The sequence below is a fragment of the Bubalus kerabau genome, chromosome 18 (assembly GCF_029407905.1).
Source record: "Bubalus kerabau isolate K-KA32 ecotype Philippines breed swamp buffalo chromosome 18, PCC_UOA_SB_1v2, whole genome shotgun sequence".
Lineage (NCBI taxonomy): Eukaryota > Metazoa > Chordata > Mammalia > Artiodactyla > Bovidae > Bubalus > Bubalus kerabau.
Genome location: NC_073641.1, coordinates 50,464,732 through 50,481,361, shown reverse-complemented (window position 1 = coordinate 50,481,361; position 16,630 = coordinate 50,464,732).

The window sequence follows — 16,630 nt, the reverse complement described above, 5'->3', positions numbered from 1 at the left end:
AAAAATTATGGCAATCCTAGACAGCGTGTTCAAAAGCAGAGACACAACTTTTCCAAGAAAGGTCTGTATAATTAAAGCTATGGTTTTTCTATATCATAAGCATAGCACTGAAGAATTCACACTTTTGTACACTTGAGAGGACTCTTAGATCTCTAAAAGCAATCAAAGCAGTCAATCTTAAAGGAAATCAACCCTAAGTATTCAATGCTGAAACTGAAGCTCCAATACTTTGGCCACCTGATGAGAAGAGCAGACATATTGGAAATGACCCTGATGCTGGGAAAAATTGAAAGGAAAAGGAGAAGAGGGCAGCAGAGGATGAAATGGTTGGATGGCATCATGGACTCAATGGCCATGAGTCTGAACAAAGTCCAGGAGATGGTGATGGACAGGAAACCCTGGCATGGTGCAGTCCATGGGGTCACAAAGAGTCAGACATGACTCTGAATGAACAACAACCACTACCTCATTGTGATTGCATTAAATCTACAAATGAATTTGTTGAGAACTGACCTCTAAACAATATTAATCATTAAATTTGTAATGACAGTACTTCTCACAACTTTGGCCCCAGCTGGCTTCACTGGTAAATTTTACCACATGCTTAAGGGATAATTAATACCAATCTCACATTAATATTTCCATAAAATAGATAAGTATACAATAGCTATTTATCAACTCACAAAAAATCCTACTGAAAAATTTGATTATGAAATATTTCAGTAATCAAAAAATTTAGCTACAATCATGTATCTGAAATCCTGAAATACTCTTCTGTTAAGAGAGGATTTTGATCTGTGTGGATTGAGCCAAATATTAATTCAATAAAGAAAAGATTACTCTATTTTATATTATTTATGAGACCTTTAGTGATATATTTGTTGTGTAAGTAATCTAAGCCAAGGGATGCTCTAAATTAAAAATGAAAATCAGATTTCATAATGTTTTATAATTCTTTATGCTTATAAAAACTTTGTTTATAAATAAATTTGCCCACCAAATGAATAAGTTCAGTACTTTAATTTTTATTAGTAATAAAACCATGTCATCATAAAATAGCACCACATATGAATAACATTTCTTAGCTAGAACCTTAAAATATTTAAATGAATTTTAAAAGTAATCTAAGTTTCTCTAAGCAAATAATATTTTAAGTAGGAACACAAAATATGACTCATCTGGACATGTTCAACTCTAATTAAAAACATTTGTCACTGGTAACCTGATTCCTTTTCTTATAATTGCCATTGCATAAAAATGTCTGAACCACATAAATGTTTGATTAGTAAAACATTTTATTACTTACAATAATGTATATCATAATTGGCTCTCTATTGCAGAAGATAGTGCTTTTAGTGAATATTATAGTTATATAGTGAAATGTTAATTAAAGCGGAAGTAGTAAACTGTTCCAAGTCCAATTACTTAATTATGGAATTAACACAATATAGAGCTAAATAATTTGCCACTTTTACTCTCACTGGTATTATAAAATGATATCCAAATGATTTCCAAAATGATTAGTCTGGCTCTAACTGTCATGAACTGCGGGTTGCCAGGTTATTGAATTCTCGAAACAGCTCATAACTATTTTTTTTAAAATTCCCCATAGTGATAGTCAGCGTACTGGTGCAACAGAGCAATATAGGAAAGAACAGATTTTGGAAATATTAGAATGGAAAAGGTTATTGTCTTTCTTTCATTCAAAAATTGATATTGTAATTGCACAGATCTTTGCGATTTATTTATTTTGCTTAGCTTCAGAACTGACCTTCTCAACTCATAAAGATTACACCATGCAGCATTTTTTAGAGTAATGCTTTGAAAAGTAGACCGGGATTAAATGGCTAAGGGGAATTTTAGTTCAGAATTAACTGCTCTCTGTCACTGTGTAGGACAGTATTTGCAAAAACTTATATTTAAAAGAAACATAGCTTTTTATGCCTAAAACAATGTGATTCTACTGTTGATTTACTATTATATTGTAAAAAAAAAATTAAAAGTATGCATTTCAATCCATTCATTTCAGTTCAGTTCAGTTGCTCAGTAATGTCCCACTTTTTGTGAACCCATGGATTGCAGCACACCAGGCCTCCCTGTCCATCACCAACTCCCAGAGTTTGCTCAAACTCATGTCCATTGAGTTGGTGATGCCATCCAACCATCTCATCCTCTATCGTCCCCTTCTCCTCCTGCCTTCAATCTTTCCTAGCATCAGGATCTTTTCTAAGGAGTCAGTTCTTCGCATCAGGTGGCTGAAGTATCAGTCCTTCCAATGAATATTCAGGACTTATTTCCTTCAGGATTGACTGATTCTATCTCCTTGCTGTTCAAGGAACTCTCAAGAGTCTTCTCCAATACTACAGTTCAAAAGCATCAATTCTTTGGCACTCAGCTTTTTTTATGGTCCAACTCTCATATCCATATATGACTACTGGAAAAACCATAACTTTGACTTCAAAATAATTATTTAGCTGATAATATCAAGAAAGCTGGCCCATTCTATTACATAATTCAAAACTTCTAATATAATAGAACAACAACAACAAAACCAAGCAATCTAAAAATGCTTACCATATGTCTGTTTACCTCAACAGGTACCAGTAGACTACCTTTAAATTTATTTTACATAAAATTTCATTAAATAGATAAAATAGACTATCAGTGACTTTAGAATGCAGGAAGGAGAACTAATTGTTAGTGTTTTGGTGTTGTTATTTTATCAACTTCTACAATAATGTTCTGGTTTTTGTGAGTGTTGCCTATCATTTTAAATCCAAAGGTTATAATAGATCTCAGCAATATATGGGTGGTCACTCTACACATTCAAAAAGGACTGCACACACTTAAAGGAGAATCGGTTGCTATAGTAACCAGCCTTCAAGAAGACCTCCTCTGATATTCATGTCCTGGTATTTATAACCTTGCAGTTTCCTCCCACTTTGTACCAGGATTGGTCTAGTACATATCATTCCCAAATGATTATGGGAAAAATTATGATCTTCCATTTTTGAGATTAGACCATAAAAGACTATGGAATCCCAACTTGGGCTTTTTCTTGCCCATCTGCTCCCATTTGCACTTGGCTCACTCACTCTAGGGAAACCTGATTGGGAGCAACGTGATAGAGAGGCCAACATGTCAAGGCATGAAAGTCTCCTGCCAACAGTTAGGTGACTAAGCTTAGAAGTGAATCCCCCAGCTATGGTTGAACCTTGAGGTGAGCACAGCCCCATCAGCAGCTTAACTTCAACCTTGGGATAGATTATGAGCCAGATCACCAGTTAAGCCACTCTCAAGTCCCTGACTCTCAGAAAGTGTGTGAGATAAGAAATGCTTGTTTGTTAACTTTTTCATTTGTTATGGGCTTCCCTGATGGCCCAGATGTAATTTGTTACAAATATAATAACCAATATACTAAAGAAATACCAAAATTTCAAAAGATGAGGGTGAAAGAGGAGAGTGAAAAAGCTGGCTTAAAATTCAGCATTCAAAAAAAGAAGATCATGGCATCTGATCTCATCACTTCATGGCAAATAGATGGAGAAAAAGAGGAAACAGTGACAGATTTTATTTTCTTGGGCTCCAAAATCATTGCAGATGGTGACTGCAGGTATGAATTTAAAAGACACTTGCTCCTTGGAAGAAAATCTATGACAAACCTAGACAGTGTATTAAAAAGCAGAGACATCACTTTGCCAACAAAGGTCCATATAGTCAAAACTATGGTTTTTCCAGTAGTCATGTATGGATGTGAGAGTTGGAACACAAAGAAGGCTGAGCAACAAAGAATAGATGCTTTCAAACTGTGGTGTTGGAGAAGACTCTTGAGAGTCCCTTGGAATGCAAGGAGATTAAACTAGTCAATCCTATTGGAAATCAACCCTGAATATTCATTGGAAGGACTGATGTTGAAGCTGAAGCTCTAATACTTTGGCCACCTGATGCTATGAGCTGACTCATTGGAAAAGACCCTGATGCTGGGAAAGACTGAGGGCAGAAGGAGAAGGGGATTACAGAGGATGAGATAGCTGGATGGCATCACTGACTAAACAAACATGAGTTTGAGCAAACTCTGGGAAATAGCGAAGGACAGGAAAGTTTGTTGTGCTACAGATCATTGGGTCACAAAAAGTCAGACATGACTTAGTAACTGAACAACAAAGTAATAAACAATTTTTCCTTACCCATCATGTTCTGTGTTAGGAAAGTCAGGCACTGTTGTAATTATAATGTTGTGCTTGACTCCTTGGGATTTTACACTTGAGGGTATCCCTGTCATATCATAATTTTAGGGACATATTTGTTAATAATGTAAAAACATTAATATAGATAGCATTACTAACACACAAGCAATATTTTATTTTAAAAAGTTCTTATATTCTATCTAATAACCAAAACTGCTTATTGATATCATATCCTCTGAAGATAAAACATCTTCAATTGCTAAAATATTTGGTTTTTCTCCTGCCACTTTTGTCATGACTACTTACAAGGTTAATGGATTTTTAAATGTGAAGCCTTATAAGAGTATTAGAGTAACCCTATTCAGCCATTAGTAATGTATTTGGGGATTTTTTAGTGTCATTTCAAGTTTAAATTATTCACTCACACACTTATTTAACATGTTCTCAAATTATAGTGAAGAAAAGCAGATCTTGACTTAACGAGTACTGAGTGTGGACATGGGAGGGGAACATGTTAAAATGAGAAAAATAAATTAAGATTCAGTATTTTGACTTCTGACTTAACAGGTTCATGCTTTTAATATGATCTTATATCTGATCATCTTGTCAAGTGTTATATTTAATGTAGAAAATATTAAGATTCACAAAGTACTATTATTTATGTAGAAGATATAAAGACATTCATGTTCCAAGGCATTATTAAAAATGATCATTGTTTAAAATCTAAAATAATTTGATTATTTTATTATCTTGATTTAAAATTTGTTAGGGCTTCCCAGGTAGCTCAGTGGTAAAGAATCTGCCTGCCAACCAGGAGACAAGAGCTGAATCCCTGGGTCAGGAAGATCCCCTGGAGAAGGAAATGCCAACCCACTCCAGTATTCTTGCCTGGGAAATCCTATGGACAAAGGATCTTGGTGGGCTACAGCCCATGGGATCACAAAAGAGTGGGACACATCTTAAGAGACTAAACAACAACAACATTTTATAACTAATTTAACTTGTCACAAAATGGTAGATTATAGAGAAAAGTATTCTTTAGAAATGAAGTACATGAAATATTGCTGAGAAACTGGTAAGATATTAGTAATTGATTTGGGGATTACAAACTTATTGTTCTCTGTTCACTAATGTGTCAACTGAGAGTCTCTTTGAGGAATCAACTTATGAACTGATTTGTTAGATTGTTACTGAAAATACTTAACATAATATAGCCATTTTTTCCTGAAGAAATAACTCAAATTATTCACTTAATTTGACCTTCTCTCAGAGTCTAAGTAGCTGGTATTTTACTCAATTTAACACAGTTTGAATGTTCATGCACAAAACTGATGAGGTGCTATGATTAATTTTTAAATTACTTTTATATTTTATTTTGCTTAAGAGTTAGAGCTTCCCAATTAATATTTTGTTTGTCAGTAAAATTTGTTTTATATATATATTTATATATTTTATATATATATAATTCATATATATAGGAGATAATATATATTATAAAATATATATAAATATATATATATATATAATATATATATATTTATATATATAATAGGAGAAGGACATGGCAACCCACTCCAGTGTTCTTGCCTGGAGAATCCCAGGGACGGGGGAGCCTGGTGGGCTGCCATCTAATGGGGTCGCACAGAGTCAGATACGACTGAAGTGACTTAGCAGCAGTAGCAGCAAAAATAAATTCCAAATGGGAGTTGGCTGATTTACTGAATTTGTACTATGCTTATTATAGCAGCAGCAGCCGTATAATAGTATAGTTTAAAATAAAGAAGGAACTCACCCTAAATTATTTCATTAAAAGTCATTAATTTTATCCTTTTTAGTGGTTTGGCAAAAAATTATATTTCAGACATGAGTTTCAATACTCAGACTTATTTTTAATGACACCTTTATTTTAGAATAGTTTAAAATTTACAGAAAAGTTTTGAGTTTCCATACACACCTCACTCATATTCCATTAACATCTTATGTCATATTAGATATCTGATATGTTAACTGTAGTATATTTATCACAATTAAGTAATCAACATTGGTTCATTACTCTAAACTAAACACCAGAGTTTATTTGCTTTCATTTTTTTCCGATAAATGTTTTGTTTTCCAGTTGCAGAATATCATGGAGGATACTACATTGCACTTAGTTGTCACTCTTTTTTAAGCTTTCTGGATGGTGACATTTTCTCCTACTTCTCCTTTGATGACCTTAACAGAGTTTTGAGGAGTTTGGTCAGATATTTTGAAAAATCCCCCTCAATTGAGATTTCTCTGTTTTTCTGGTGACCAGGCAGAAAGTGAAGAGGAACTAAAAATCCTCTTGATGAGAGTGAAAGAGGAGAGTGAAAAAGTTGGCTTAAAGCTCAACATTCAGAAAATGAAGATCATGGCATCCGGTCCCATCACTTCATGGGAAATAGATAGGGAAACAGTGGAAACAGTGTCAGACTTTATTTTGGGGGGCTCCAAAATCACTGCAGATGGTGACTGCAGCCATGAAATTAAAAGATGCTTACTCCTTAGAAGAAAAGTTATGAGCAACCTAGATAGCATAGTGAAAAGCAGAGACATTACTTTGCCAACAAAGGTCCATCTAGTCAAGGCTATGGTTTTTCCTGTGGTCATGTATGGATGCGAGTGTTGGACTCTGAAGAAAGCTGAGCGCCAAAGAATTGATGCTTTTGAACTGTGGTGTTGGAGAAGACTCTTGAGAATCCCTTGGACTGCAAGGAGATCCAACCAGTCCATTCTGAAGGAGATTAGCCCTGGGATTTCTTTGGAAGGAATGATGCTAAAGCTGAAACTCCAGTACTTTGGCCACCTCATGCAAAGAGTTGACTCATTGGAAAAGACTCTTATGCTGGGAGGGATTGGAGGCAGGAGGAAAGGGGATGACAGAGATTGAGATGGCTGGATGGCATCACCGACTCAATGGACGTGAGTCTGAGTGAACTCCGGGAGATGGTGATGGACAGGGAGGTCTGGCATGCTGCGATTCATGGGGTCGCAGAGTCAGACACGACTGAGCGACTGAACTGAACTGAAACCAATGTTATACATTAAGGTAATATTAAATTTTAATAGGAGGTATTATTAAAGGAGGTAATATTTTTATAATTAAAGGAGATAATATTAAATTTTAAATAAAACTTTCTAACTATACCATATGTGATATATGACACATAACACAAATTACAAAATATAAGATTTATCATATTCAATGATAGCTGTATGCCATATTGAAGCCATTGATTTAGTCACTCATTTTGTGGACTTCCCTGGTGGCTCAGATGGTAAAGCATCTGCCTACAGTGCGGGAGACCTGGGTTTGATCCCTGGATCAGGAAAATCCTCTGGAGTAGGGAAATGGCAACCCACTCCAGTACTCTTGCCTGGAAAATTCCATGGATGGAGGAGCATGGTAGGCTACAGTCCAAGGGGTTGCAAAGAGTCAGACACGACTGAGCGGCTTCACTTTATTTATTTTACAAAATACTATTTTCATAAAGGATATATATGAAGCTATGAAGCGATGGTTATATCCACACTAGCATTTAATCCAAGACTGTTCATGTTAATGTGATGGGCTTTGCTGGTAATTGGTAATACAAAGGCGTCATTAACCAGTACATTAGGACATTTTGATTCACTCCTCTAGATTTCTGGCTTAAGAGGTGATTACATTCTTAATGACCCTAACCAACGTAGGAAGTAGTTTTTGTCTCAAAGAAGAGTCCCTGAGTAGATTGTTTTCTTTGATTTATATGCTAACTGGTACAGTTGATTATAAAGTTCAAATGATAAGTCCAGAAAAGCATTATAGATACGCTTTTGATTTGTCAATAACTCCTAAAGAAAAGTCCAATATAATTCCACTTGCCAATCTCCAGCAGGAAGATTTCTGTGCTACAATTTTCTATATTTCAAAAACAAACAAAATCTTACTATGGTGATAAGATATAAAAACTGAATTATCCAAAATGGTTTCTTTCTGATGATAGAGAAAATGTATAAATTTAGCAGCAGATTGTTTATTGTATAGTTAGCCATGACTTCAGTTGCCCTGCTGTTGAGCTAGACAAGGACTTTGGACTTCAGAGGAAGCTTGATTGTCTAAATTTGTGTGCTCCACAAACTTGAAGTGATTACCCTTTAAATGCCAACATCTATTACTGGAGTATTCTTTTATTTGATGTGATCACATTAATACTTGATTTAACCAGCAAGAACAAAACTGACTGGGACTGTTTGCAGTTTGACTGCAAATTAGAGAACTTTAAATTTCTATTATTCTCTTTTACCCAACAGTCTTGGTTTATTTGCTGTTTCTCAGTTTCATTTTATAACAACTTTCCACATTGTTTTCTATTTGTCCTTAATGATTTTTATAACTCTGCTTTATTGAAAAGACTTAAAAACAGCACTATCAGGGTCCTGAAAAACCAAAGTGCTCCCTCTACTCTGTCATTTCATGCTATTTTGAACTAGGAGCAAAGCAATTCAAAGACTCCTATCAGGGGAGATCAAGACAGAGGAGTAGAAGGACATGCAGCTTGCCTCCCCCAACAAACACAACAAAACACATTTATATGTGGAACAATTCTCACTGAAAACTGGTAGAAAATCTCTTTTATAACCAAAGCTGCAAGAAAGATGCCCATGTAACCAACTAGTATGAGAAGAAAAAAAAAGAAAATGGCATTGGGATGGGACTGGTGCCCCTCAGAGGGAGCTGAAAGATAAAAGGCTCCCTTGCTCTGGGAACCACCTTTGCTCACTGAGAGGTCCACCAGGAAAGAGAGAATTAGAGGGACTTGGAATCTACTCATGAGGAGTATGCATGTGCACTGGCTTGCTAGCAGTTAGGGCAGAGAGAGACTAGCACTGACTACTGCCAGGTCACTCTACTTCCCAGCCCGAAACACACACTAGGTGGGGCATCTAGTTTATTCAGCAACTAGGTGATGAACCTTAGGCTTCAGAGGACAAGCCCTGGGAGAGGACTTTGTCCAGCTGTATACAGACAGCTTGGTCTGGGCCTCCACTGTTAGTGTACACAGGGAGGGTGATGGGTCCACCTTAGAAGCCCTGATATCAGTGCATGCAAGGCAGGGAGCAGATATACTGTGAGAGCCCTATGCATGTCAGCATGAATGCTCATGGTGGATTGTGACTCTGGTGGTGTGGGTTTTATGAGGTCCTGCAAAGCAACGGTGGGGCTGATATCAGAGCACATTATCAGTGCTCTCTAGCAGGGCAGGCAGGTCCAGCAGCAGGGGACTTTGTTGTGCACAATGTGTGGTGGGCAGTGTCAGAGAATCATAGTACCTAATGGATAGCCTCTGAAGAGAAGTAAGCAGCAGTTCCTTCCGCAGAAGAAGTGCTCCAGTCCTGCCTACCTCTCCTCCTAGCTTGGAGCTGATCTGGGGTAGACAGGTCCTGAAGAGTTCTATCATGGGGGCCTTCCAGGTTTTAGGTGGCAGCACATCCACCTTGATTTCTGCAGCCACAACACCCCAGCCCCCAGCATCAGCCTAGGTTTGGGACCAACACAATGGAGAAAGAGATGCAACCTGGGAAGAACCAAGGATGCCTACAAGGATGGTGAGATGGGTTCACTGTGACTACATGGGTCTCCTTGCTTCAGCTCTCATTTCCTTGTGGACAGACCACACACTTAAGGGTAACAGAACCTGATTACTCTAACAACTGGAGAGCAGACCTTGCCTCCAACAGGACAGTGGCAGCCACAGATCAAAGAGTAGCCCCCAACCAACCTTCACTGCAGTTGCTGGTCACCATAACACCAATCACACTCAGCATCAAGGAGCTGCTGCTGCAGTGTTGGCTAAGTCACTTCAGTTGTGTCTGACTCTGTATGACCCAATAGACTGCAGCTCACCAAGCTCCCCCATTCCTGGGATTCTCCAGGCAAGAACACTGGAGTGGGTTGCCATTTCCTTCTCCAGTGCATGAAAGTGAAAAGCGAAAGTGAAGTCATTCAGTCAAGTCTTAGCGACCCCATGGACTGCAGCCTATCAGGCTCCTCCGTCCAAGGGATTTTCCAGGCAAGAGTACTGGAGTGGGTTGTCATTGCCTTCTCCGGTATCAAGGAGCAATGGTCAGCAACTCTGTAGGAAGATGTAGTAGACATCCACACAAAAAACAGCCCTAGCATCAAAAAATAGAGACTCACAGAGTCTACATAGGGAGGTTCCCAGATAAAAATACCTTTTTTAAGACCACAGCAGATAACTGTTTCTCCTAAATTCATAGAGGCAAAGAAATTTGAGTAAAATGAAAAAGCAAAGGAAGCTCTGCCAATTTTTTTAAAGAGAAATCTCCTAAAAGAGCAAACAATGAAACTGACCTTTCTAGTCTACTAGACCTCTGATTCAAAGAGGAGGTGATAACAATTCTAGGGAAATTAAAAAAGATTATTGATAGAAATACAGATCACTGTACCAAGGGAGTAGAAATTATAAAGAGAAACCAACCAAAATTAGACAACTCAATTGCCAAGATAAACTCTGAGTTAAAAGCAATGAATAGCAGACTAAATAATGCAGAACACATAAGTGATCTAGAAAATAGAATAATTGAAATCATCCAATTAGAACAGTAGATGAAAGACAAATTAAAAAACAAACAAACAAACCATAAAACAACATATGAGGTCTATGGGACAATACGAATCATGTCAATCAGTGTTTCAGAAAGAGAAGAAAGAGAAAAGAGGATTAAAAAAAATGTATTTAAGAAATTATGGCTGAAAATGTCTCAAATCTAAAGAAAGAAAACAGTTAATCAAGTATAGGAAGCACAGAAAGTACCAATTAGGATGAATGAAAACAGAGCCACACCAACACATATCATAATTAAAATGCCAAAAGTTAAAGAGAAAATTCTGAAGAAAGCAGCTAAGGGGAACCCCTATCAGACTCTGAGCTGATTTTTGTATGGGAACTTCACCGGCCGGAAGGGAATGGCATGATATATTCAAATTAATGAAATGGAAAAATATGCAACCTAGGATACTTTACTTAGTAAGATTAAGTTTACTATTGCTGTATTTAAGTTTTTGCTTGTCTGACAGCAATAGTAAACTAAATCTAAAAGAAACATTGAAAGATCTTCACTAAATAAAGAAGCAATAATCTAAAGAAAAAGGAAAAACAGTAGAAAAGGAAAGGATATGAAAGGGCTGAAAATTGCTGAAATAAGCCAGTACATAGATTAAGAAGCAATCAAAACCATCAAACCCACTACTGGGCATATACCCTGAGAAAACCATAATTCAAAAAGATACATGCACCTCAATGTACATTGCAGCACTATTTATGACAACAAGGGCATGGAAGCAATTTAGATGTCCATCAACAGATGAACAAAGGAGTTGTAATATATAAAATATACATATATATATATATGTAATGGAATATTACTCAGTCATAAACAGGAGCAAATTTGAGTTGGTTGAAATGAGGTGGATAAACCTAAAGCCTGTTATATAGCGTGAAGTAAGTCAGAAAGAGAAAAACAAATATTGTATATTAGTACATGTATATGGAATCTAGAAAAATGGTACTGATGATTGTTTTGCAGGAGAGGAATTAGAGAAGCAGACATAGAGAATGGATTTCTGGACACAGTGGGGGAAGGGAAGGGTGAGACAAATTGAGAGAGTAGCATTAAAATATATGCATTACCATGTGTAAAATAGATAACTAGTGGGAGGTTGATGTATAACACAGGGAGCTCATCCTGTTGTTCTGTGATAATCTAGACAGGTGGGATGGGGTGAGCAGGAGGGAGGTTCAAAAGGGAGAAGATATATGTGTACTTATGGCTGATTCACCTTCTTGTATGTCAGAAACCAATGTGATACTGCAAAACAATTCTCTAATTAAAATTTTTAAAAACAAACAATAAAAAATATTTTTAGAAGTGATTATAGCTATAATTGACAGCAAAAGGATAAACATAAAGTTGTAAAATAAGACATCAAAATCACAAAGCTCAGAAAAGGAGTGAAAACATGTAGATTGTTTAGAATGTGTTTGCACTTATATAATTATCTATCTAAAGCAAGCAGATACAGTTATAGGTTGACACATTTAAAAACTAGAGTAATCACAAATAAGAAATATATAATAAATTCACAAAACCCGAAAAGAAATGAACTCAAGCATAATACAAAAGAAAATCATGAAATCACAAATTGGAAAAAAAAATTACAAAAACAACCAGAAAATAAGGTTTAAAATGGCATTAAAACATACTTATTAATGTTTACTTTAAATGAAAATGGATAACTGCTATTATCAAATGACACAGAGTGGTAGGTGAGATTAAAAAATAGTAATAATAAAGAACCTACACCATTCTGCCTATAAGTGACTCATTTTAAGGTGAAAGACACACATAGCTTGAAAGTGAAAGGATGGAAAAAAATACTTCATGCAAATGGAAACAACAAGAAAGCAGGGTTAGCAATACTCATTTTAGACAAAAAGACTTTAAACAATGTCCATAAAGAAAGACAAAGAAGGGCACTATATGGTAAAAGGATCAATACAAGAAGAGGACATTGCACTCATTAACATATACACACCCAATGTAAGAGCACCTAAATTTATATAACAAACACTAACAGACATAAAGGAAGAGATTAATAGTAACATAATAATAGTAGGAACTTTAACACCCCACTCACATTAATAGACAGATTTTTAAGAGAATCAATAAGGCAACAGAGATCCTAAATGACACAATCGAACACAATCCACATGATACTACATCCATACACATTTCTTTCCAGCATGAAACATTCTTTAGGATAGACCACATACTAGAACTGAAAACAAAACAAACCTCAACAAATTTAAGAGGATTGAAATTTTTCAAACACCTTTTCTGCTGCTGCTGCTGCTAAGTCGCTTCAGTTGTGTCTGCTTCTGTGCAACCCTAGAGACTGCAGCCCACCAGGCTCCCCCATCCCTGGGATTCTCCAGGCAAGAACACTGGAGTGGGTTGCCATTTCCTTCTCCAATGCATGAAAGTGAAAAGTGAAAGTGAAGTCGCTCAGTCATGTCTGACTCCTAGTGACCCCATGGACTGCAGCCTACCAGGCTCCTCCATCCATGGGATTTGCCAGGAAAGAGTACTGGAGTGGAATGCCATTGCCTTCTCCACCTTTTCTGATGACAACAGCATAAAAGCAGAAATCAACAGAAAGAAAAATGTGGAAAAAAGATTACACAGAGACAAAATAACATGGTAGTATCAATCCAATAGGTCAATGAAGAAATCAAAGAGGAAATCAGAAAATACCTCAAGACAAAAGACAGTGAAAACATAATCTTACAAAATCTATGGATTGCAGCAAATGAAGTTCTTAAAAGAAGGTTCATAGCAATACAAGGAACACAAGGAAAATCTTAAATAAGCAAACGAACCTATAACCAAAAATGTAGAAAAAGACTGAAAAACAAAACACAAACTCAATAGAAGAAAATAATAAAGATCAGAGAGGAAATAAATAGAGATCATAAAAGTAATAGAAAAGATCAATAAAACCAAGAGTTTGTTTTTTGAAAGAATAAACAATCAACAAATTTCTATCCAGACTCATCAAGAAGAAAAGAGAGTTACACAAATAAGCAAAATAAGAAATAAAAGAAGAGAAATAGCAACCAATACCACAGAAATATAAACAATCATAATAAAATACTATGAACAGTTATATGCCAGCAAATTGGGCAACCTAGAAGAAATAGACAAGTTTCTAGAAACGTACACCCTGTCAAAATTGAGTCAAGAAGAAACAGATAATCTGAGCAGAATGATCACTAGAAGTAAAAAATAATTTATCATTGAAAAATTCACTGCAAATAAAAGTCCAGGACCAGATGGCTTCACTCAGGGATTCTACCAAACATACAAAAAAGAAACCTTCTCAAACTCTTTCAAAAGATTTAAGAGAAGGAACACTTCTATAGTCATTTTATAAAGCTACCATCATTCTGATAATACAACCAGATAGAGACACTACAAAAAAAAAAAAATTACAGACCAATATCTTTGATGGCTATAGATGCAAAACTCTCCAATGATTTTTTTTTTCAAACTGAATCAACAATACATAGAAAGAATCATACACCATTGTCATGTTGCACTCATTCTGGGTTACAAGGATGGTTCAATATATGCAAAGTAATCAATGTGATATACCATATTAAAAAAAGAAAAGGCTAAAACCACATGATCATCTCAATAGATTAAAAAATTATAAATGATAATTCAATATCCATTCATGATTAAAATAAACTCTCACCAAAGTGGGTATAGAGGAAACATATCACAACATAATAAAAGTCTTTTATGACAAAAACATGGCTAACATAACACTCAGTTTTGAAAAGGTGAAAGCCTTCCTTCTAAATTCTAGAACAAGACAAGGATATTTACTCTCACCACTTCTATTCAACACAGTATTGGAAGTCCTAGCCACAGAAATCAGACAAGAAAAAGAAAACTTCCAACTCAGAAGGGAAGAGGTAAAATTGTCTTCATATGCAGATGGCATGATACACTATATAGAAAACCCTAAAGACTGCACACAAAATCTGTAAGAACTGATAAATGAATCCAGCAAATTAGCTGGATATACTGTTAATATACAGAAACCTATTGCATTTCTTTATACTTATAAAATAATAGAAGGAATATATTAAAAATTCCCATTTAAAATGTTATTTTAAAACATACCTAAGGAATAAACCTGATCAAAGATGTGAAAGACTTATATACTTAGAACTATAAAATATTGATAAAGAAAACTGAAGATGATTCAAGGAAATAGATACCCCACACTCTTGGACTGTAAGAATTATTGTTGAAATGACCACATTACTCAAAGCAATCTACAGATTTAATGAGAACTCTTATCAAATTTAATGAGAATCCCATCAAATTTAATGGGAACCATATCAAATGCTTCCCAGGTAATACAGTGGTAAATAATCCACCTGCCAATGCAGGAGACACAAGAGACATGGGTTTAAACCTTGGGTTGGGAAGATCCCCTCAAGTGGGAAATTGTAACCTGTCCCAGTATTCTTGCCTGGAAAATTCCATGGACAGTGGAGCCTGGTGGGCTGCAGTCCATGGGGTTGCAAAGAGTTAGAAATTATTGAGTGTGCACACACACACACACACATACACACAATCAAATTACCCATGATGTTTTTTCACAGAACTAGAACACATATCTTAAAATGTATATAATAGGAAATACAAAGTACACAGAATTGTCAAAACAATCCTGAGTGAATATAACAAGGCTGCACAAAGCTACCCTCCCAGACTTCAGACAATACTATAAGACTACAGTAATCCAAACTGCATGCTATTGGCACAAAAACAGACATGTGGACCAATAGGGAAAAATTAGAAAGCCCCCAAATAAACCTACATACCTGTGGGGAACTAATCTTCTACAAAGGAGCAGGAAAGAATACATAATAGAGAAAAGACAGTCTTCAGCAAGTGGTTCTGGGAAAGCTAGACTGGGACATGTAAATCAATGAAATTAGTACCCTCCCTTACCCCATATGTAAAAATATACCCCAAATGGTTTCAAGATGTAAATATAAAACATGACATCATAAAACTCCCAGGAGAGAACATAGGCAAAGCATTTTCAGATATAAATTGTGACAATTTTTTCTTAGATCAGTCTCCCAAGGCAAAAGCATTAAAAGCAAAAACAAATAAGATCCAATCAAACTTAAAATCTTTTGCACAGTAATAGAAACCATCAACAAAATGAAAAATCTACCTATGGGCTGGGGTAAATATTTGAAAATGATGTGACTGACAAAGGCTTAATTCCAAAATATACAAACACCTCATACAGCTGAATAAAAACAAACAAACAAAAAAAAACAGTAAATAATGGGCAGAAGACCTAAATAGACAGTTCTCCGAAGAAGACATACATATGGCTAGCAGGTATATGAAAAGATGCTCAACATTGCTAATTATTAGAGAAATGTAAATCAAAACTATAACGAGGTTATCACCTCACACCAATCAGAATGGCCATCATTAAAGTCTACAAATAATGTCAGAGAGGGTATGGAGAAAAGAGAACTCTTCTACACTGTTGGTGAGAATATAAATGTAAATTTGGGCAACTGCTATGAAAAACAGTATAGAGGTTCCTTACAAAACTAAAAATAGTTACAATATTATCCAGCAATCCCACTCATAGGCATATATCCAGACAAAATGAAAACTCTGATTTGAACAGATACATGCACTCCAATGTTGATAGCACTATTTACACTAGTCAAGACATGGAAGCAACCTAAATGGCCATCGATAGGTGAATGACTAAAGATGTTGCTAAGTCACTTCAGTCGTGTCTGACT